Source organism: Pteropus medius, unplaced genomic scaffold (genome assembly GCF_902729225.1).
Source record: "Pteropus medius unplaced genomic scaffold, Ma_sr-lr_union100, whole genome shotgun sequence".
NCBI classification, from domain to species: domain Eukaryota; kingdom Metazoa; phylum Chordata; class Mammalia; order Chiroptera; family Pteropodidae; genus Pteropus; species Pteropus medius.
Genome location: NW_024354502.1, coordinates 1,092,289 through 1,113,063, shown reverse-complemented (window position 1 = coordinate 1,113,063; position 20,775 = coordinate 1,092,289). Strand labels below are relative to the sequence as shown.

General features: G+C 52.2%; 1 non-coding gene across 49 annotated transcripts in view; it reads left to right on the top strand.

Annotated features, from left to right (window-relative positions):
* Positions 1–20,775, top strand: part of LOC120595694 (uncharacterized) — a 237,324-nt gene that overhangs the window by 159,921 nt on the left and 56,628 nt on the right. For 21 of the 49 annotated variants that reach the window (XR_005650979.1, XR_005650967.1, XR_005650965.1 and 18 more), the window contains 3 exons: positions 11,411–11,471; positions 11,610–11,938; positions 15,636–20,765. The exons of 2 other annotated variants lie outside the window; for them this stretch is intronic. This is a non-coding gene — a transcript (uncharacterized LOC120595694). Of the gene's footprint in view, positions 1–4,590; positions 4,750–11,410; positions 11,472–11,600; positions 11,939–14,524; positions 15,328–15,635; positions 20,766–20,775 lie in introns of those variants that run through there. 26 more of the 49 variants (XR_005650972.1, XR_005650973.1, XR_005650975.1 and 23 more) reach the window with 12 other exon arrangements.

Sequence of the window (20,775 nt, the reverse complement as noted above, 5' to 3'; positions counted from 1 at the left end):
CTGCCTCCTTGGATATTGGCCGTTCCCTCAGGACAGTCGACCAAGGTGCTGTGGTCAATCCAGTGGTGACCTCAGACCCTCCAGTGAGGATGGCGGGATAATGGCTCCCCTTTCTCGAGTGCAGACACTCGTTCATCTCATTCGAGCTCCACAGAGAACTCCACGTTGCTATTGCTGTCGTCGTACAGACTGTGGCGAGGCTTTATTGTCATCGCAATGCCCGGTAACGAACAACAACACGATCTCGGTGGCTTTCAGTAATAACGTTTATTGTTTGGGCATCTGGGGTGGTTGGCCAAGCGGCTCTGCCGATTTTGGCTGCACCGCCCCTCCCTGCACCCCTGTCTGCGGCTTGGCAGCCGTTGGCTGGTCTAGTTTATCTGGGGTGGCTGGGGCGTCTCGGCTCTGCTTCATGTGTCCTCCATCTCCTGGGACCAATGGGCTAGAGGGGAATGTCTTTCTCCTGGTGAGGGCAGAGGGCAGGAGCAAGACCACGTGCACCAAGCAAGCTCTTTCACGCTTCTGCTTGCCTCTCATTTGCTGGCACCCGGCTGGTCAAAGCAGGTGACGTGACCGATCCCACGGTAGAGTGGAAGGGAACCGCGAAGGCACGGGGCAGGGGGCGAGGACTGGGACCCTTCTGCAAGTGGTCACAGATGATGTCATCTCAGATGGTCCTCAAACTTCTCGGAGCTTTGCTGTCATCCTTACTTAAAAATAATTGCAACATGAGAAAGAGGAAGGCGTTTTAGAGGTGGCGAGCGTTGACAGAACGCCGGCCCTTTGTGTCATGGGGTGAGGGTTATAGTTTCTGGGGCTTCATGGGGCCGGGGCACTTTCCCAAGGTTTCCCAGCCGAGAAGCGGCTCAGCCAGCATCAGAATGTCCTCTGCCTGTTTCCTGTGTGCATATGTGTGCGTGAGAGAGAGAGAGAGAGAGAGAGAGAGAGAAAGCCCAATCCCGCACGGGGTCTGGCTTAGGGGAAGCGTCCAGCCAGTTCTCCCACACGGGGTTTCCTGAGGGCTGGAGGCTGGGAGAGGAGGAAGCTGTGGGACAGAAAGTGACCTCTTCTTCCAAGGGGCGGGCAGGGCCATTGGTTTCCCACAGGCGTCCGCTGGGTGGTCATCCCAGAGGCTCGAGCACAGTAGAGGACCCCTCTAGTAAACCTTCGGGAAAGGGGCCTCCGAAACGTCTGTGTCATGGAGAAATGAGGCCCTTTGGCTCTAAAGTAGCCGCGGTGCACGTGCTTCCCCAGTTAGGAGAACTTTCCAGCCTTGAGGACAAAAACTGAGGACTCTGATTTTGAAAATGGCCTCAAACTAAGTAATTCCTCATTCTGTGGTTGGAGCCGTGGCTCTCACTGCTCTGCCCCTCTTCACCCGTGGCAGAGCCCCAAGAGTAAAAATGCCAAGTTCAGTCTCTGACCTCCGTCTGAGGCTGCTCCCTAAGGAGCACTGTTCTCTACCAACGCGCCTGGGGCCCCTCGCCACAGTTCGTGGTGCTTTCCCAGGCCCTCGATGAGGGTGACCGCTACGTGGCCGGATTTGGAAGGCTGGGCGGCCATCCCCGCGCTGAACCGTGAGCGGAAAGGTGGCACCATCTGCACCTCTTTCTGCCCTGACCTCTGGGCTGGCGAAAGCAGGGTGGATGAGGGAGGTAGAAACAACAGGTCCTTCCCTCCTCTTCCTCTTCGCCTCTCTGAGTTTATCCTGTGCCAAACACCAACCCAGCTGTTTATTTACTTGTCTTCCTGGTGAAGTAGAGGTTTATGAAGAGGTTGCCTGTCCCTCCGCAAGGACTACTGTTCTCTTCCTTCTCTTGGAAAACTCTTCATCCTTCTGTACCTGGCTGCAGAGCCCCATTTCCACGAGCCTTCCTGCGCCCCTAGCTGGAGCTACTGCCTCCCTGTGTCGGCCCAGCACACGCCCAGGGCTGTGTCCTGGCCCGGAGGGCACTCGCAGCACGTCCTGGTTAATCTCCCCTGAAGGCAGCGACTGTGGCTCCTTTATTTATCTCTGTGTCCCCAGTGCCTAATACCGTGCCGAGTACGCGTGGAAGTAAACGTGTGTGCAGAGCGGGCGTGTGACTCTGTCAGCGGGGACACCCTCAGTTCAGCAGAGACTGGGCTTCCGATTGCTCAGCTCTGGCTTAGAAGCTGGGATGCCCAGCCGTCGCAGCCGGCACCACCTGCAGACAGAGCTCGGTGGCTCCGGGCACGCCATTTGACCCTCCCGCTTGGCAAATGTGTGTCCAAGTGTAGAGTCCAGCCTTAGAGTTTGACAGACTCAGGTTTTTTTCAGCTGGTGACTTTGAATACGTTACTGTTGGCCCCTGCCTCAGTTTCCCCATCTGTAAAACAAACGTCGACGTTTTTACTTCACCTGATTTGTTGAAAAGAACAGAGATGTTTGCAAAGCCTTGGCGTGAGCAGTAGCTATTACTGAGATGATTTTTTTCTCGGTAAAGAAATTGTTTTTACTGTCTCTCTGGGTCGTTGTGGCACAGCAGTAAACCTCCTGGCTGCTCCGTCCGTCCCGGGAGCCCCAGGAAATCGGCAGGAAAGGAGCCTGCTGCTGCTTGCTGGCCTGCTGTGGAGGCAGCAGTCGCCGTGGGAACGCTGGGGACAGGAAAGCAAGCACATTACACCCTGGGTGCTTCCACCCTCCAGCCAGTAAGAGGCCGACACCTTGCGATGCATAAGGGTTTCCAGTAGACACGTATCCGCTCGTTGAGCCTTCTCTGCTCTCTCTCGTTGGGGGCTCAGAGATGATGTAGGACTTTTAGGGTTGTGTTCCCACCCTGGACCCCTTCTCTGCTTTCCTGCTTCTGCATTTACTGGTCACTTACTGCATGGCGGGCACCATGTGAGGTGCTGGGGAAATGACGGTGAGTGACACGTGGTGCAGGAGACAGACCAAACAACCCTGTGATTGGCTTGATTATAGCCCCCTCCCTCCTAATCCCTAGAACCTGTTACTGTCACCTCCGTGGCAACAGAGGCTTTGCAGATACGATTTAAGTTAAGGGTCCCGAGAAGGAGAGATTATCCCGGAATGTACAGGTGAACCCCGTGTAATCACAAGCGTCTTTATCAGAGGGAGGCAGAGGGAGCTTTGGCAACACAAGAGAAGACCATGTGACCACAAAGCAAGGACTAGAACGATGCAGCCAGGAGCCAAGGCGTGCCCACAGCCTCCACGCGTGGAAGAGGAAGGGCCGTATCTTCCTTTGGAGCCTCTAGAAGGAAGCAGCCCCGCTCACACCTGACTGACTTCGGAACTAGAAGAGAATAAGTGTGTGTTGTTTTCAAACATGAAGTTCATTGTAATTTGTTACGGCAGCAGCAGGAATCTACTACACAGTGTCACCGGTGAGCATTCATTGACAGCTCTTCTGTGCTGACGAAGTAGCCCGCGTGGCTCAGTGGTTTGGAGCCAGGGCCCTGGAGTCCCATTGCAAGGGGTTTGGTGAGCGTAGTGTGCAAGAATAACCTTGATAGTGTCTGTGTATTTTCGCTCTGTTAACTCCTTTCTCAGTTTTAGCCTAAGGAGATAATAAAGGAAAATAAAAAAGGCTATTTTGTGAAAATGTCTGTTAAATCATGTTTTTTTTGCTTTTCGTGGTTTTTTTTTTTTTTACTTTTAATTACGGAAAATTTCAAACATCCAGGAAAGTAGAGAGAATAGTATACTGAACACCCATATACCCGTTGACTATTTAACAATTATATATACTTGCTTCATTTACTTCATCTTTTCTTTTCCAAAATATTTTCGAGTAAATTATAGACATCATAATATTTTGCTTGCCACTATTACAGGGCAACTTTAGTTATGCTAATAAAAAGTTGAAACCAAACTAAAGTAAATGGAGACTGGTTAAATAAACTAGGATTATCCACCTGGTATACTGTGATGAGACCCTTAAAATGATCATTTTGAAGTTCCCATTAACAGCTGTCTTAGAACTCTATGGTTTCCCTTTATACGACTTACCGTAGTTTCTAAAAATTTAATCGCTTGATTACTTAATGTCCCGTTTCCTCTACCTATTTGGTGGGGACAGTGTCTGCTTTACTCACCGTTCAGTCTCGACTGCCCGGCATGGTGCCTGGCCTATATAGCAGGTGCAAAATAGTATGGGTTGAGTAAATGTCAAACGAGCACTTTTAGATGCTTAAAATAACATGCTGAGTGTGGCACACGCAGAGCACAGCTCACATGAGCACAGTGTGAAATGCGTGTGCTTACAGATGACTTCTAGAAGGCAGTCCTGGGAATTACAAGCTTTGATGCTGGTGTGATAGGAGACATGGTTGAGATCTGGTGCTTTTCCTGCGTTCTTTCCTTCGTGTTGTGGCCACACCGTGGTCACCGCGTATGCGTCCATCACCGCCATCATGGAGGCAGCTGTCATCATGTGTCCTGCTTGCTTGGCACTATCCAGGAGAACGTGGACATCGGCCCTGGAGTGAAGCCATCACTCTTTTACTTGCTGCCAGACACTGAATAATCTCTGAACCAATCAGAGCTTAAGTCTTCATCTAGAAAATGTGACAATGGTCTCACCCTTCTGCATTTCTGTCATTCAGTGAAATAGTGAATGATGGGCCATGGACGCGAAAGCACACTGTGAGACGTTCCAGAGCTGGCTGCTCCCTGTCCTTCTCCGACATGACACCTGACCCCCTGGTACTCACAGGAGACCTGTAGCTGCCCCACTGCCCCGCGGATGGAGAGCAAGTGAGCAGGTCAGCGGAGGAACACTGCGCAGTCAAGGTTTTCTTAGGTGTCCATCCGAAAATCTTTGCTGATAGTAAATGGGATGGGGAAGGCTAATTAGCTCAGAGTGCTAGAGTGTTTCCTGTGTGCTCACCCATCCTACTGACCGATAATGGGGTCTGGTCGTCCAGCTTAAGTTTATTGAGCACTTAAGTGTACGGTGGGTGGGGTCTCAAGGCCACACCCCACCGGACTGATTTTTGAGAGGCACCAGAAGCCTCTCTGAAACGCCTGGTCCTGGGGTTGGGGAGGGTGGTGGCAAGGTTCCAGCCATACTTCCTGGCAGGAGAGCTTGAAAATTGAGGGATGGTCACTCCCCCCAGCCTTTCTTCCACAGAGGGGGATCCTGTCGGCCGTTAGAGCCCCTGGCCCAGTTTCTGGGTCAGGCAAATGAGTAACAAAAACCGGCTACATGAAGCCACTCAGGGAACTGTCACTCCACAAAGTTCTGGAGGCCAGGAAGTCCCATGTCATGCTGGGCGGCCGCAGTGGATATCTCAGGGTTCTGGGCCCTTCCTGCCTTTCCCCGTTCTCTATGTGTCACAGCAACTTTGGGTCCTGGCTTTGTATGCCGGCTCCCGGCTCTGCCCACCCTCATGTGTGACTTTCCTTCTGTAGCCCTCTGCATTCTCTCTCTTGTATGAGGTGCATGACCAGTCATTGGATTAGGGGACCACCCCTGGTCCAGTAATACACTTCATTCAACTGATGAGAATGTGGTGTGTTAATCCTAAGGTCAGGGTCAGATATTCCCATAAGTACTTGGGATATCTAGCAATAATTTTTTAGGGAGCACACGGTCCAACCTCCCACACAGAGTCAAAAGAAAAGGTAAATCTCTCCAGCAGCTTCTTCTTGACCAGTGCAGCACCATTCACTCTCTCCTGGCAGACTACTGGGTGTGGGCGGTGCAGGTGAATCTAGTTTCCACGTGGGACTAGATGGGCCTTCCTGGCCATCCATTTTGAATCTAGGGACACAGCCCTGTCTCGCATTGTTCAGGCATGCAAAAACCAAAAAACTCCTCAGGCACCTACTCTGAGCCTGGGCCTGTGCTGGAATGCGAGGGTATAGAAGGCCACTGTACCCCTAGGGATTTGGAAGTCTACTGCAATGGAGAGACTGGCACACAGGAGTAAAAGTTCAAATAGTTACAACTTCTGATCAAAACCCAGAATTTTGGTTAAGAGCCCACTGAGCTCAGCTTCTCGCCAGAGATGGCATTTTGCAGAACCTCTGGTGCTGCAGAGGCAAGGAGCAGAGGCAAGGCTTCTGTCCCCAGCAGGTCAGGATCTGCAGAGGCTTTGCAGAGGGAAGGAGCCTGGCACTGCGGGGCAGCGGGAGGAAGGCGGGGCGGGGGGAGTGTGGAGAGAAAGCGGAAGCGGCCTCAGGCGGGCTCGGAGAGCAAGGCAGGCCCGGCTCCTGGGAAGGCGCTCACATCTTATGGTGGTGACTGCCAGGTGTTCTCACGAGACTTTACAGCTCACTCAAGCATCGTGCCCCTTCTTTCTCGATTTAGAATCTGGTGTTCTGCAGGCCTAGTCACTGTCGATGTTGGGGGATGGGTGGCTCTCAGTTGTAGGGGGCTGTCCTATGCAGTGTAGGATGTTTAGCAGCATCCTGGGCCTCTGCGCACAAGATGCCAGCAGCAGCCCCTCTCCAGTGCCTCCAGACATGTCCCCTGGGAGGCGGGGGTGGAATTATCCTCCATCAAGAAACATCGGTTTAGATGAACCATTCCCAGTATTCGCAACTCCTTTTAATGGTTCTACTCCTTTCAAGGGAGTTTTCAACTGAACAAACTTCATTAGTTAAGTGTTCATTTCTCAACGTTCTTAGAACTATCTGCCCATTGGGGTTTCTGATCTGTGCCACGAGGCAGGGTGGATATCATTCTGGCCAGTATCGAGCAAAGAAGAAGCTTGATATTTTAGGGGCCACCTACGGCCTCATGGAAAAGAGGGTGCAGTTTCTGGTCGGTTTTTTGACTGATTGAAAAATAACCCGAAGACCCCCGCTGAGGAACCCTGAGACCCAGTTGGAGTTGCTGGTATGTATACACTTCCGTTTTGCTGTCCGAAGTCAGACATTTGGATCAAATGGCCTTGAAAGGCCCCTTGGAGCTCCACCTCTCTCCAGCATTCCCCAGACATCTTCTCCCCATTCAGCCTCTAGCAGTGTTATTTATTATTCAACTCGTATTTAGTTAGCGCTTGCCACATGCCCGCTGCTTCCCTGGGCGTAGCCACTGCACCGGCGGGGATCATGGCCGAGTGGGGCACACAGGTGACAGCAGCAGGCTAAGAAATAGATCATCGAATTTCCAGCGGTGGTCAGTGCTGAGAGAGAGGTGCGACCCGTTAATGTGCTGGAGAGGGATGGTCTCTGGAATGCCAGGGCCCTGTAAGGTCAGGTGGCCCTCTGGCCACCCCTGCCCTCCCGCCCAGCCTTGCTCGGCCCCCTTCTGGATAATTCCCTGTATTCATTGTCAGGGCCTGGTTCCCCTTAATTAGAGCCAAAATCCTTTATTGCTTGGAGAAGTATCTGGCAGGCTCTGTCCTGCTAATTGAGAGACGTTTCTAAGAAATAGTGAGGGCCAGTTTCACTAGGCACAGTGAGACGTGGGACCTTGAACCTGGCCTGGTTGAAGTAGGTCCCTGTGACTTTGGGAGTAAAGATGGCAGTTTCTTCCCTCTCTGAAAGTCTTCAGCCAAGGTCTCAGGACACAGGAGGCACCTGGTGGTGAATTTGAGCCTTTGTGCTCAGGGCCAGTCAGAGGGAGGGGAACGGCCACAGGAGAGTGGGGAGTGGGAATCAGGTCCCCTTTGACATGCCCTCCACTTGGCATTGTGTGTTTGCCTCTCCTCTTGGCCACTGGAGGCTCTTCCCCAGGCCTCAAGCACCGGCTCTTCTTTCTGTCTTTGTCCTCTGGGCGTGTGACAAAGTGGCCGCTTGGCAACAAGCTCCTGGAGGTGGCCGAGCACCTGCACAGGTTTCTCCCCTCTCCTCCTTCCTCCCGCTGTTCTTACCTGGGAGCCAACGATTTCTTTTTCCTCTTAACATGCAATCTGGAGAACAATCCACACCAGCTGCCTTAGGGATTGTTTTCAAAGACAAATCCCCGCCTGAGCCCTCCTCTCCTTTAGTTAACACCCTTTAGTGACCCCTCCCTTCCCATTGTCCTCAGGTTAATGCCCCAGTGTCTTCATGGTCATTGTGTGGCTTATAAGGCTCTAGTGGGTCCTGGCTGGGCTTTAGGGAATGCCTTATTTGGGCACTGGGAGATGACCAGACACCGCCACCCACCCCACCCCGGGAGGGAAAGGTGGTCTAGACACCGAGAGCAGGAAGGATGCAGGGATGAAATGGCTCAAAGGGCATCATGGTAGCGACGTTGGCCCTTTTTCTGTTGAGAAGAGGTCCTTGCGGACTTCTAAGCAGGTCAGACTCGCGTTTTAACCTGATCATTAGAGCTGCTGTGCCTCAGATGGACTGGAAGTGACAAAGCATGGAAGCAGAGAGACCAGTTCGAACACTGTTGCGCTGATCCAGGGTATGGCCGGAATCCAGGCAGTGGCAGGGAAGACTATGAGAAGCGATCAGATTCGAAGGTATCGTGAAGGTAGTTTGCTGTGGAGTACATATGGGGTATCGGAAGAAGGCTGATCCCAAAGCTTTACCTTGAGCAGGTAGAAAATGTGTTTTCACTTATTCATATGGGTGTCGGCGAGGGGAGTGGGGGGTGTTAGCTTCGTGGGGAGGGGTGGAGTTGTGATGTTTGAGATGTTCCTCAGGCAGTCAAGTGTAGGCGTTCAGGAAACAGCAGGATACAGGAGTCTAGAATGCGAAGGTTAATTTTATGTGTCATCTTGGGTAGGCCACGGCGTCCACACATTTGGTCAAACATCGGTTCGGATGTCACTGTGAAGGTATCTGTTTGGCCGAGATGGACATTTACGTCCGCAGACTTTGAGTGAAGCAGATGACCTGCCACAATACGGGTGGGCCTCGTCCAATCAGTTGAAGGCCTGAGAGGAAAAGACCGAGGTCCCTGAGGAAGCGGGGATTGTCCAGCGGACTGCCTTCAGACTCGAGCTGTCGCATCCGCTCTCCCGGGGTCTCCATCCTGCTGGCCTGCACTGCTCATTTTGGACTTGCCAGTTTCCACAACTGTCTCTTTCTCTCTCCATATGGAGGGATAGCAATATAAATGTAGGTATAGCGATCTTATTGCTTCTTTCTCTGTGTCCCTGGAGAGCCCTCACTCATACATGAGGTTAAGGGATAAACATTTCGGTCCATACTTGCGAGTTACGGTCGTTAAGCCTTGAGACTGGGTGGGATCACCGCGATGGCAAGTGTGGGCAGAGAGGAGCAGTCCGTTGGGGGGGGGGGTGTCCTCAAGGCCAAGTGAGATTCCGAAACCACGTGTGTATGTGATATTCACTGAGCACTTACCCTGCGCCGGGCGCCCCCCATGCTGGGATGCTGCCTCTTCTTAAAACTAGGAGCTGTCTCCTTATCTGTCTGGAAGTCTGGGAAATGATCTCCATGGAGACACCTATTTATTTGACCGATGTTTTGCATTTCTTGTGTCTTGGCCCCTCCCGGGTTCTGGGAAGCAGAATGGCATGCAGCCATTCCTTTCCCTGTGTCAGAAATTGATTATTCCAGCATCTTCCTTCCTGACCCCTGTCAGTCTCCCTAACCTCCAACCTCTTGAAGCTGTTGAGTGTCTCTCGGTACTTGAGTAATCCTATTTGTTAAAACAGGTGGAGCCTCCTTACTGGCCAGTGTTAGTAAAAATAGTTCTGCAGCCCCAAGGGGCCGGGTCATTGAACTTAGTGACTTGGCAGAATCTTGGCGTGAAGAATGAAAAGCTCAGGCTCCTGGCGATGAAGTTCCCTCACCCTTTGTTCCTTGTTTTCTTTGTGAGGCAGAATGTTTAACCCACATTTTCCAAGAACTGTGTAGGTGGGTTGCTGGGGACAATTGATTTTTAGGGAAGTATTGTACCTCTGGATGTGGAAACCACGAGGCCAAGAATACCGTTGAGCAAGAGTTGGCCCGATGACTGGACCTCGGCTAATTGCGGCGCCACGTGTTTGGGCCACTGTGTCGTATGAGGCGTGACTTCTGCCTGAGCTGGATTTTATTCTGGAATCAGGGTGACCCTGGGAGCCTCATTCTAGCCAAATGTCAAGTGGACCGTCTGCTTCCTGAGGCCGTGATTGGTTCTAAATGAGAAGAGGTATCTCACCTGGCAGGCAGCAGGGACACACACGGGTTTATGTGAGGAATGCTGAGTTCTGGGTCCCACCCCGCCCCTGGCTTGCTGTGTCACTTTGGGCAAGTCTCCTCACCTCCCTGAGTCTCGGTGTCTTGTCTGGGATGACTTTAGGCTAGGTGGTCTCTGCGGGGTGAGACTGTGGCCAGTGGGAGGGTGCCTGCTCTGGATAAAGGGCCGTTCCTCCCTCAGCATCCAGATAGCTATTGATTATGTGGGACCAGTGTTGCTCCATTAATTTTTGGACTTTATAATGTAATGAGATTTCTTGAATTTTAGAGGTGGGCAATGAATTCAGAAACACTTAACAACATCCCGTGGGTGGTACCTATAGCCAGATAGAGCCCATCGGTCTTCAGTTTGTAACTCAGTGTAGCCGAATTGCTCTTCATGGGTCATCACAGGCTGGGGGCCAGGAGGTGAGGGGAGCTCACTGGGTTTATTTTGTTCCCAAATCAGTACACGTAATTTCGAGGAACAGGGAGCGGGAAGCAAAACCGGACTGGAAACTGGGTCACAGGATGATCGCTGGTGCCGAGAGACCTAGAGACAGCATGGCCTTCCTTTCCTCATGGGTGGAAATGACAGCCTGAGGCAGTGCGCTGGGCCGGCTTGTCTTCTGATTAACTCACCCTCCTTTCCCTCTGGCCCAGCCACGGGCCTGTCCCTGGCTCCATGGACTCTGTGGCATTTAGAGCTGGAGGGAATAACATATTTCAGCAGACTCATTTTCCACTCAGCAGTATATCTCGTAGATCCTTTGTGTGTGTGTGTAGGCGTGTACACATACATTATTTTTTAAGTGCTGCATAGTAGTCCCTGTTTTTTTTCCCAGCTGTTCCTTATTCATGGACATTTTGCTTTTATCCATTTTCCCCTCTTATCTTTAGTTCCCCTGATGTCATGGAATTTCTTTTTTCACTCATCGTACACTCCACATCTCCCTCCATTCTTCCCTCCCTCCCTCCCTCCCTTCCTTCCTTCTGTCTCTCCTTTCTCCTTCCGTTGCAGCCATGCATCTCTGGGTCCATTTATCAAGGATGCTGTCCCTACAGACACTAGGTGGAAGGATGGGCCAGAATGCCAAGGCCTTGCCTCCAGGGCCCCATTCTGAGGGACGGCCAGAGAAGAGGGATATGATGGTGATTCTTGGCAGCAGGTGCTCAACGGTCTTTTAAAGGAGCTCTTTCTGCCCGTGGGATGTGAGCATCTCAGAGGCAGAAGCTGGTCTTTCAAAGGAGCGGTCAGCCTTTGGACCAATATTATCATGTCCGCTTCCTGGGACCTTCTTGGATCTTCATCGGCTGCCAACTCTCCTTTTTTTTTTTTTTTTCCATTGCTAGAGGCTGTGGCTTGAGCAGAAAGATGCCAGGGTAGGCTGTGGAGTGATGGCCATGAGAACAGGTAAGTGCCGTCATGTCCGGAGGGGCGGGCTCGGGGGGACGGGATGGGAGAGAGCAGAACTTTGAACAGAGTTGCATATCGGGAGCCAGTCTAAAATGGGTACAGAGCCTCAGGGCCTCTTTCGTTGAGGAAATGAAGTAAACACGAACGAAGCAGCCAGGAAGGCGGTGCATATACCAGAGACGGATGCAGAGAGGGAGAAGGGCCCGATCCGCGTCGCTTTGTCTCGCAGACGGGTTCCCACGTGCGTCTCACGCAGAAGCCGCGCCTGTGCCTCCCTCTCCTTCGTCCTCCGCGGATGTTCTTTCTCAGGCGGCCTCTTGACAGTGATCGCGGTACTGACCTGCAAAGCGCCCTCGCCAGCGAATGGAGACCTGATGGGGAAGAGTCGGTAGCGCTGGTTCAGAGCTTGGGCTGCCGAGTCTCACAGTCTCCTCTGCTCCTACCTGCCTCAGTCACCTGGACAGGTCAGTTTTGTCCTGTGTAAAATGGGGGAAGTATCCTTTTTCCTTTCAGGGCGGTCGGGGATAGAAAATGAGGTGTTCCCCCCACCCCCATGTGAAACACCTAACCTAACCCTAGCACGGCGCATAGTAAGTGCTCAGTAAACATCACACACACGTGCGTGAGCACACACACACACACACACACACACGTCTCCTTATCCAAGAGGCCTTTTCGGGCCACTGTATGTGAACAGTACCCACCTCACACTCTCGTCTTCCTTTTTCAGTTCTTTCTTTATTGATCTTTCCAGCCCATATCGGTATCTGTTTGTTTATTAACTCTCTGTCCTCCAGTCCCTCCGAAGCCCCACGAATGCAGAAATGTCTGTTCACGTCGTCTCATGGTTTATTCCCTGGAACCTGGGTAGGTGCCTAGTAAATATTTGTTGAATGGATGGGTCTCTATGTTAGAGACAAACTCTAGGCCCCGACTCCAGCCCAGAGAGGTAGAGTCACTCGCTCAGGATCTACTCAGCTGTTGGCAATTGGTCTATCTGGACCCACAGCCTATTTTCTAATTTAAACCATTAATGCCTCCCTATTGGGCAAAACGAAAAACAGACAACAAAGCAGCACTAAGCACAGTGCCTGCAAGGCTCGGAGAACCTTAAGTGAAAGTGACAGCGCAGTGACAGCCCTCCACCAGGACCCCCTGCTTGGTGGTACCCCAGCTTTTCTGAGCAGTACCCTTTAACCAGTGAGTGCTAACTCTTCAAGGGAAGACACCGTCCTGAGCGGCTTATGCGGGGCGGTGCCCAGATTAGAATGAGTCATGCCCCCCGTCCCCACAGGGCTGCCAGCCCATGAGGGCACTGGGGTTCTCTGCAGCGGCCCCCAACCTTTTTGGCATCAGAGACCGGTGCCCCTATGAGAATCCAATGCCTGCGGATCTGAGGTGGAGCTGAGGCGGTGATGCTAGTGCTGGGGAGCGGCTGCAAACACAGATGAATTTGAAGCTTTGCTGGCCCGCCGCTCACCTCCTGCTCTGCGGCTCATTCCTTATAGACCACAGTATCGGTCCATGGCCCGGGGGTTGGGGACCCCGATCTAGAAAACGTTGAGTTCCTCGTGTGGTGCCTGTGTCCATACTCCAGGTCACCTCTAGAATATGTCCCTTTCTCTCCTGGTTGTCCTTTCTGTGTGTGTGTGCGTGTGTGTGCGTGTGTGTGCGTGTGCGTGTGTGCGCGTGTGTTTCCTCCAGGCCTGGGTTGGGGACTGAAGGAATAATGGAGGCAGAAACGGCCTCTGTTTTCTGGACCTCATCATCCCATTGTCCTCTGGTGTTTTTTACGGTTCCCATTTTTTAGATTAGGGAACCGGAAGTTCAGGGAGGTGTAAATACTGAGGCCGAGGTTTGAACCCAACCCCGAGAGGTCCCAAACGTCCCACCCCCTGCCCCCTGGCTCCTCGAATGCTATACTTGGATTCTGAACTCACCAGTTATTGAGCAATAAAGACAGGCCGAGGGGGGCTGTGCCTGATTTCGTTTCTTCTTTGCTCATTGTGGTTTTTAAACTGTTTTCTCCAAATGAGGGGACTGTGCCTGTGAGAGGGAGCTGGGGCGGCATATGCTTTGCCTCGTTTCCTTGCGATTCTCTGGGTTACAGCAGTGAGCTGTGGGGACGGAGCTCACACGTTGGAGCGGCAGTGCCCGGGATTCAAGTGCAAGCCCGGCCTTCTAGTGGCCGTGCAACCTTTGTCCAGTAAGCAGTCTCTCTGGGCCTCAGTTTCTATATCTGTAGAAAGGACCCTTACTTGGAGAGGACCCTGAGGATTTGAAATCTTAGACATGAAATGTGAGGCATGCTGCCTGGTGTATAGTTGGCCATCAACGAGTGGTGGCTATTTATTATTATTACCATGATTGTTGTATTTTAGCGTATAGTGTTGGACTTAAATGTTACTTCTCTGTCCCTCCTGAGGATGCAGACCAAGCCTCACTCATCTTGGTGCCCCCGCCTTCCAACACAGTTCTTGGCATGGTGTTGAGGGACCCTCTTCTAGGGCCTGTGAATGAATGAGTGCACGAGCACACGAATGGGCCAGTGGTTGGTCGGGGACACTGGCCAGTTGTTGGGGGATGTGTTTCCTGGAGCCTTATCCCCTGTGGTCAGATTCAGGCCAGGACAACGGCTGGGTTGTCCCATTGTTCCCAGATAACGTCCCCTATCTTAACGTCTCCGCGGGGCAGCCTCGGCCACACCCTGCTGTCCCGTGCTATCGCGAGCCTCACTTGGCCCGCCGTGAAGAAGGCGCTCGTGTGGCCAGCACTGCTGCCCGTCCCCTCCCTTCCCTCGGCGATAGCAGTTGTCTAAGGGGACATTTCTTTTCTTATTTATTTCTTTTTATTTTTATGATGGCGACATCGGTTAACAAAATCCAGTGAGTTTCGGGTGTATATGCGCATTGCGTTGTGTGTTCACCGCCCATAGTTAGAGTTCTTTCTGTCTCTTTCTGGAACTTTCCATGTTTCAGTGAGGACCTAGAAAAATGGTAAAAATGCCTTCCATTATCCTGACTCTCTGTCATGTGACCTACGTCTTCCAGCCGGTGCATTACAGTCACCGTGTCTGATTGAAAAAGTCAGTCCCATCCCTAGTCTACGCTTGAGGAAACTGAGTCTTAAAAGGAATGAGATTGCTGGTGCCGCAGCCGGTGAGTGAGAGAGCCTTGGACCGTCACCAGCTCTGCACCTAAGTAGTGCTTCTCCCACCGCAGGGCCCTGTGTGGTTGTGTTTGTCGGTGTTCTGTCCCCATCTCTGTTTCCAGAAGCGGTTTGAAGCTGGGTCACAATATTAACGATCTAGGGCACTTCCAGGCTAGCTTCTTGTGACGTCCCAGCCATCCTAGAAGGTTTGTGGCATCCGGGCATCGTCGCACCGCCCCTGTGGGTGAGAAACGGTGGCCTGGAGAACCGAAGTGGCTTCTGGGGTTGAGACACTCCGGGGGGTGACACTTTCCTTCCTGCCCTGTTTCCCTTTGCTCTTGAATTTGACGCTTCAACCAGCTTTTCTCAGACTGAGTTAAACATTAGAATCGCCCGAGGAATTCAGAAATCTTGCTGCCAGGACCAGATCCCCAAAGATTTTAACTTAATCGGTCGGGAGTGGGGCCCGGGCCTTGTGGGTGCCGCATCTCCCCAGATGATCCTAATTGTGCAGCCAAGTCGAGAACTGCTGTCTTAGATCTTCCCCCTTACAGGGATGTCAAGAAGCTAACGAGAAGCTAGCAGTCCCCAAACTCTGTTTCAGACCGTAGCTCCAGCCTTCTTAAAGCAAACCTTGACTCGGCCCTGCTCACCTTTGCTCAGGTTCATGGCGGCCCACATTTCAGAACTGACAATGCTGAAGGAGGAAGAGGTGAGGGGGTGGGTGGACAAGGGAGATTGGAGCAGTCCCCAAAGCTGCCATGTGTGTGTGTGTCCCTGCTGCATGCCGGGCACTGTTCTAAGCACCTTGCATATGTTAACTCATCCGATTCAGTCCACACATCAGCACTAAGAGGCCTCTGCTGATACTGTCCCCATTGCGCAGATGAGAAGACGGTACATGGAGTAGATAAGTCACCTGCTTGGGCCGGTAGGGCCAGAGCTCGGATTTGAAGACAGAGCGCTGGCTCTGGAGGCACCATTATAACCACTCTGCCTGTTGCTTTGCAGAAGGGTGTGAGAGCCGTGGTACCCTGGCTCCCACGTGGCTGGAGATGTGCCCTCGCCAGTCGATCCTTTGCAGTGATGGAGGGACATAGATCTGTTCTGTCACTGTGCTGTCCAAGAGTCCCTGTGACTCCCCACGGTGTCCGTAAGGGAAAGACAGACTCCATGAGGGACGCCCAGCCTGGCCACCGGCGGCCGTTCCCTTCACACTCCCTGCCGCGTATGCTGTGAGGACCGTCTGGAAGGCCCCTCTCCTTGCTCTCTCTGGTGAACTGCTACTCTCCAATACCTGCTTCAGATGTCCTGTCTCTCACATATGCGGGAAGAGTCGGTGACGCTTTCCTCTTTGTTCCCAGAGCTCCTGGTCCCTCCATCTCTGATGACACGGACCACAGCCTTTCTCGGTACCCTCCAGTAGCTCATGAGTTCCTCATGAGTGGAGCTCTGCCTTACTCACGTTCGTTCTGTCCTTGGCGTCCACCATGTTGTCACCAGTGGACGGCCAGCCCCGCACATGGAGGGTGAGCTGCTTCGCCTCAGGGTCCACCTTGTTTCGGCCACGGAGACACATTCTCCTTATCGTCCGACAATCAGGATTTTCTGTTCGTAATGAATGCTTTCCTTCGAGGTGCCTCGGGCTCCAAAATACATAATTGACATTTATTGCGTTTTCCTAGATGTTAGATTTCCTAAAATCCCAGGCTATGATTTTAGAGGAATCTTGAGCTCCCTGGAAAATTGCCTGTTTCCAGCCTTGGGCTCTCTGCATTCCTGACTTCTCAGGGCCCAGAAAAAAGAGGAAGAAAGCCAACCAATCCTGGGAACAGCCCATGTGAGGAGAGTTTAGTATCTTGCATAGTGTCCAGCTTGGTTCCTGAACTTAGCCGTCGTGGGACGGAGGAGGCAGGGGCAGGGGGCTTGGTTTCTCGGAGACCAGACGTGAAATATCTCCTCATGTGCCATTGTGGGAAGGACAGTGGTCACTCACCAAGGCAGAGTAAGGAGCCTGGCCGGAGTCTGAGGGTGGAGGCGGCCACACGGGAGCCACTAGCCTGAGACTTCGCTCCCGCTACAGTAAAGAGGACAGAAGAGTCAAATTTAAAAGATGCGGAATGGATTCTCAGAGTTTATTCTACAGAAATACATGCATAGGTACAGGTGGATTGAATTGGATCTTCATCTCAACATTATTTGAAAGAGCAAACAATGAGACACGATCTATCCATTTACTTATTTATGGCATACAGTGCCTAGTTTATAATCAGATGACTGGACATGTAAATGACAGGAAAGTGTGACCCAAACTCAGAAAAAAAAATAGTCAATAGATGACCGAATAGAATTGAACTGCTTCAGCTAAACTCACACTTGTGTGATAATCGATTATTTTTATTAAATAGACATTTTTTTTAGAGCAGTTTTAGATTCACACACAAAACAAATTAAGCAAGAAGTACAAGAAGTTCCCGCATACCCCCTGTCCCCACATACACACAGTCTTCCTGTCAACACCCGCCATCAGAGTGGTGTGTTTGTTCCAAATGACAAAGCTACATTGATGCATCATTATACCCAAAGTTCATACTTTATGTTAGGGTTCACTCTTGGTGTTGCACATTCTATGACGAATGTATAATGACATGCGTCCACCATTGTGACGTCATATGGAATAGTTTCACTGCCCTAAAAAAATCCTCTGTGCTCCTCCTATTCACTTTTCCTAATGAGACACAATATAAATGCTCCTCAGTTGGGAATTGGTTAATACGATTATCCATAAAATAGAATACTATACAACTGTTTAAGAGAATTAGTGCCTTTATGAAGCAATGACAGTCTTGAAGCTACATTAACTATCACGAAGCAATGTCAGCCTTAATCATGTTGATTTTTAAAAGGAGAGCTTAGAACAGTGTGTAGAGTATGCGAACAGCTATACTAACTCAGCCACCAATCCCAGACCAGCCACCTGTACTTCCTGTGTCTACACTTGACACACTCTGTTGTTCTTGCCTATTGCTGACCTGGAAGACCAGGAGGCAGGACCTGGTCTGTCCATTCGTGGTGATATTGCCGAGGTTCAGCCCAGAGCCAGGCAAGTAGTGGCTTCCCCACTGGTATCTGAATGTGTGAACAATTTCACAGTTCCACAGGTCCCTTCTGTCTGCTGCTTCTCAAATGCATGAGGCTGGAAGGGCAGCCCCGGAAGTCCCTTTTCCTAGGTCCTGTCCCTGACCTCCCCTCCCCTCCCTTCCCTTGACAGTTTCTCTGCTCTGTAAGGCCTCTTCAGCCACCCTAGGTTACAGAGACCAAGGAGAAGGGGGAGAGGCTCGAAATGGACCTCTGAGATGATCATATGTAGCTGACATTGTCAGTTCGGTCAGGCAGATCTGACTTCATTGATTCGTTCAGTTGTACAGGCCAGGCGACCGAGCCGCCGGATCAGACTTTGGTCTGACAGCACGCCGGTGAGTCAGACCTGCTGGGGTTTGAGGCCACGCTCTGGCTGTGTGAACTCGGCCATGTTCCTTAACTTTGCTGACTCTCGATTTCCTGATCTATCAAGGGATGCCAAAATTCTTCTCTTGAAGTATTGAGGGGATTAAATGTGCTAACATAAGTGGGAGTGCCCTTTGAGGAAGGAGGAAGGCGAAAGTGCTTATTGTGTAGGGAGAAAGTGAGGAAGGCCCCCCTCACTGAGAACTATTGTTCTCAGGTGCCTCCTCCTTCCTGGGGGGAGAAATCCCAACTCCAAGTCAGATACATTATAATTTGGCTCTTGCTCCTTTATTCAGTGCACTTGTCTCAGCCGCCCAGGGCTCTCAGCTTAAGCAAATAAATTATCCTGCTCCGCCTGGCTCTGTGTTCTGTAGCCAGCCATATGTTTGAGCTTGATAGAGATTCTTATCAGCGGGGTAATATTACCAGCGAGGGATGACATTGCTTATCAGAGGCCCTGCGGAATCAGAGATAGCAGTCCTTTCTTTTAGCCGCAGCCAGGCCTCCTGTGCAGGGCTGGCTGCAGGAGGGCAAGAGGGCAGGCCAGAGCCTGGGAGTGGGCAGCCTGGGCTGTGGTGGGCATCGCCCGCCCTGTTTTCAAGACAGCCATTCCCAGTAGCCTGCCTTGCCGGAAGTAGGCCATTTTGAGGTTTTTACATATGATAGAGGCCGGGCAGGGCCTGGGGGTGTGAATGAGGACGGAAGGCTGGAGCCCCTGAGGGTGAAAGGCAGAGCTTCGTGGGTGGGGCCTTGCGCTGGTACAGAGTGGCAGGTGGCCCCCAGCTGCGGAGCCAAGTCCTATGGCATCTGCCTTGTGGCTCTGCAGAGCGGAAGCAGCTGAGGCCAGGCACCCACCAGAGTCTTGGCTGTGGGAGTGACGAGGTGGCGGGTCACCTCTGTGTCTTCCTCTAGAACCCCCCTGGTCTCTTCTGCCCTGCTTCGTGCCCGGGAGGCCAGTCTGTGTGGGCGGAACAGGATGGTGCCACGCAGGGCTCTGCGCTCGCAGCCTCTGTTTGGGAGGCACGGGCAGGATGGATCGGGGTGTGGTCAGGCTATTTATTCTGCTTCCTCCCCGCTCTGTCCCTGATTGACACAGGCAAGGCCTACACAGAGGGCCCTGCGTTTGAATCCTGATTTTGACACTCACTCGCTGTGTGATATTAGGCAAGTTGTTTAACCTCTCTATCTCCATTTCTTCATTCATAATATTGGGGTGACCCCACTTTTCTTGCTGTGTCTCTCTTCCGCCCTGAGGTACTGGAGGAAGGGGCACTGCCGCCTCCGCCTGGGCCCGTCTGGAGCCACAGCTCCCTGCAGACTAAGCTCTGGTGTGGGCAGAGGAGGTCGGAGTGACCACATGATTTGGGTACTGCAGCCTCTGTTGGGGACAAGTGCTCAAGCTTCTTCCTCCCCTGATTTTTGGGAAGTCCTGTCCTGCCCAGCCCTGCTCTCAAATAATCATCTTGCTATCATCAGAAAGGGAAGGAGAAGTGGTTTTTCCCTCTCCCTGGACCTTGTCCAACCAGCGGTCCTGCCTGTGCTTCTGACGCGTTGGCCCCACTTCCTGTTTCCTTCCGTCTCTCCTCTCCTCTCCTGGACTTCACGCTGGGCGTGCTGAGTTCTCCTGTTTTACTGAGTTTCCCTGTCCCTCACCTCCTGATGGCCAAATCCAAATTCTGAACACACAGCTCTGACCATGTGCCTCTCCACTTAAACTAACCTGGCCTCTTAGCGTGGCATTTAAGGACCCCCTAAACGTCCCCCCACCCTCTGATCCCACCCCGGTCGCCTCTGAACCTCTCATGCGGGGCATCAGTCCTGGTAGGTGGGTCTCGTCCCTGTCTTTCCAACCTGCCACTGTCTTTCTTTGACTTTCATGCTTCTGTCCCGCCTCTCCGCCCCTCTGCATGCTGGGAGTGCCTTCGGCAGCTTCTCTTTACTGCGCTTTGCAGATGTTGCGATTTTTACAAATGGAAGGCAAGGCCCTCCACCAGCAGAAAGGTCACGGCTCGCTTTGTTTAAGCGATCTGGAACCGAACCGGCAGCACCTCCGAGCCGTGCCCGTGCACACGTCGGTATCGTCATCAGCCTGAGCGTTCTGACCTGTGAGACTGTGCGAGGTAGTACCACCTGATGTCCGAACGAGCTCCTCGGAAGGGCTGTGTTTTCCTGAGCATGTTCCATCCCTCCGAGGTGGACCGGAGGCAGTGGTTTATGAGACAGGAACGGGGTGAGGTCAAGTTTCCCAGCTGGCTTTGGAGCGGACCAGAGTTTCTTCAAGATGGTGACAATGCTCCCGATTAATTATCATAACGAGTCTTCTGTTGTCCCGTCTGACAGTCGGTTCCAGCCCCAGTCGAGGGGACTGACTGGTGGGCTGGGGCAAGGCCAGCACATGCCATCATGGGCCCAGCTGGTTCCGTCCTTGTGTTTCACAGGTCCCTCATACAATGGGTTTCAGGGAAAAAGAAATTTCCTGGCCTGCTTGATACCAATTAGAAGGAAGCAGCTGGCTTCGACGAGGGCAAGGAAACAAAATGCAGGGAGAGCGATAAGCTCTTGCCAGTCCAGGGAGCTGCTGGGTGGCTGCAGGGAGCGTTCGGAGGTGGTGGCAGGTGTGCCGTCTCGCACAAGGTAAGTCGGT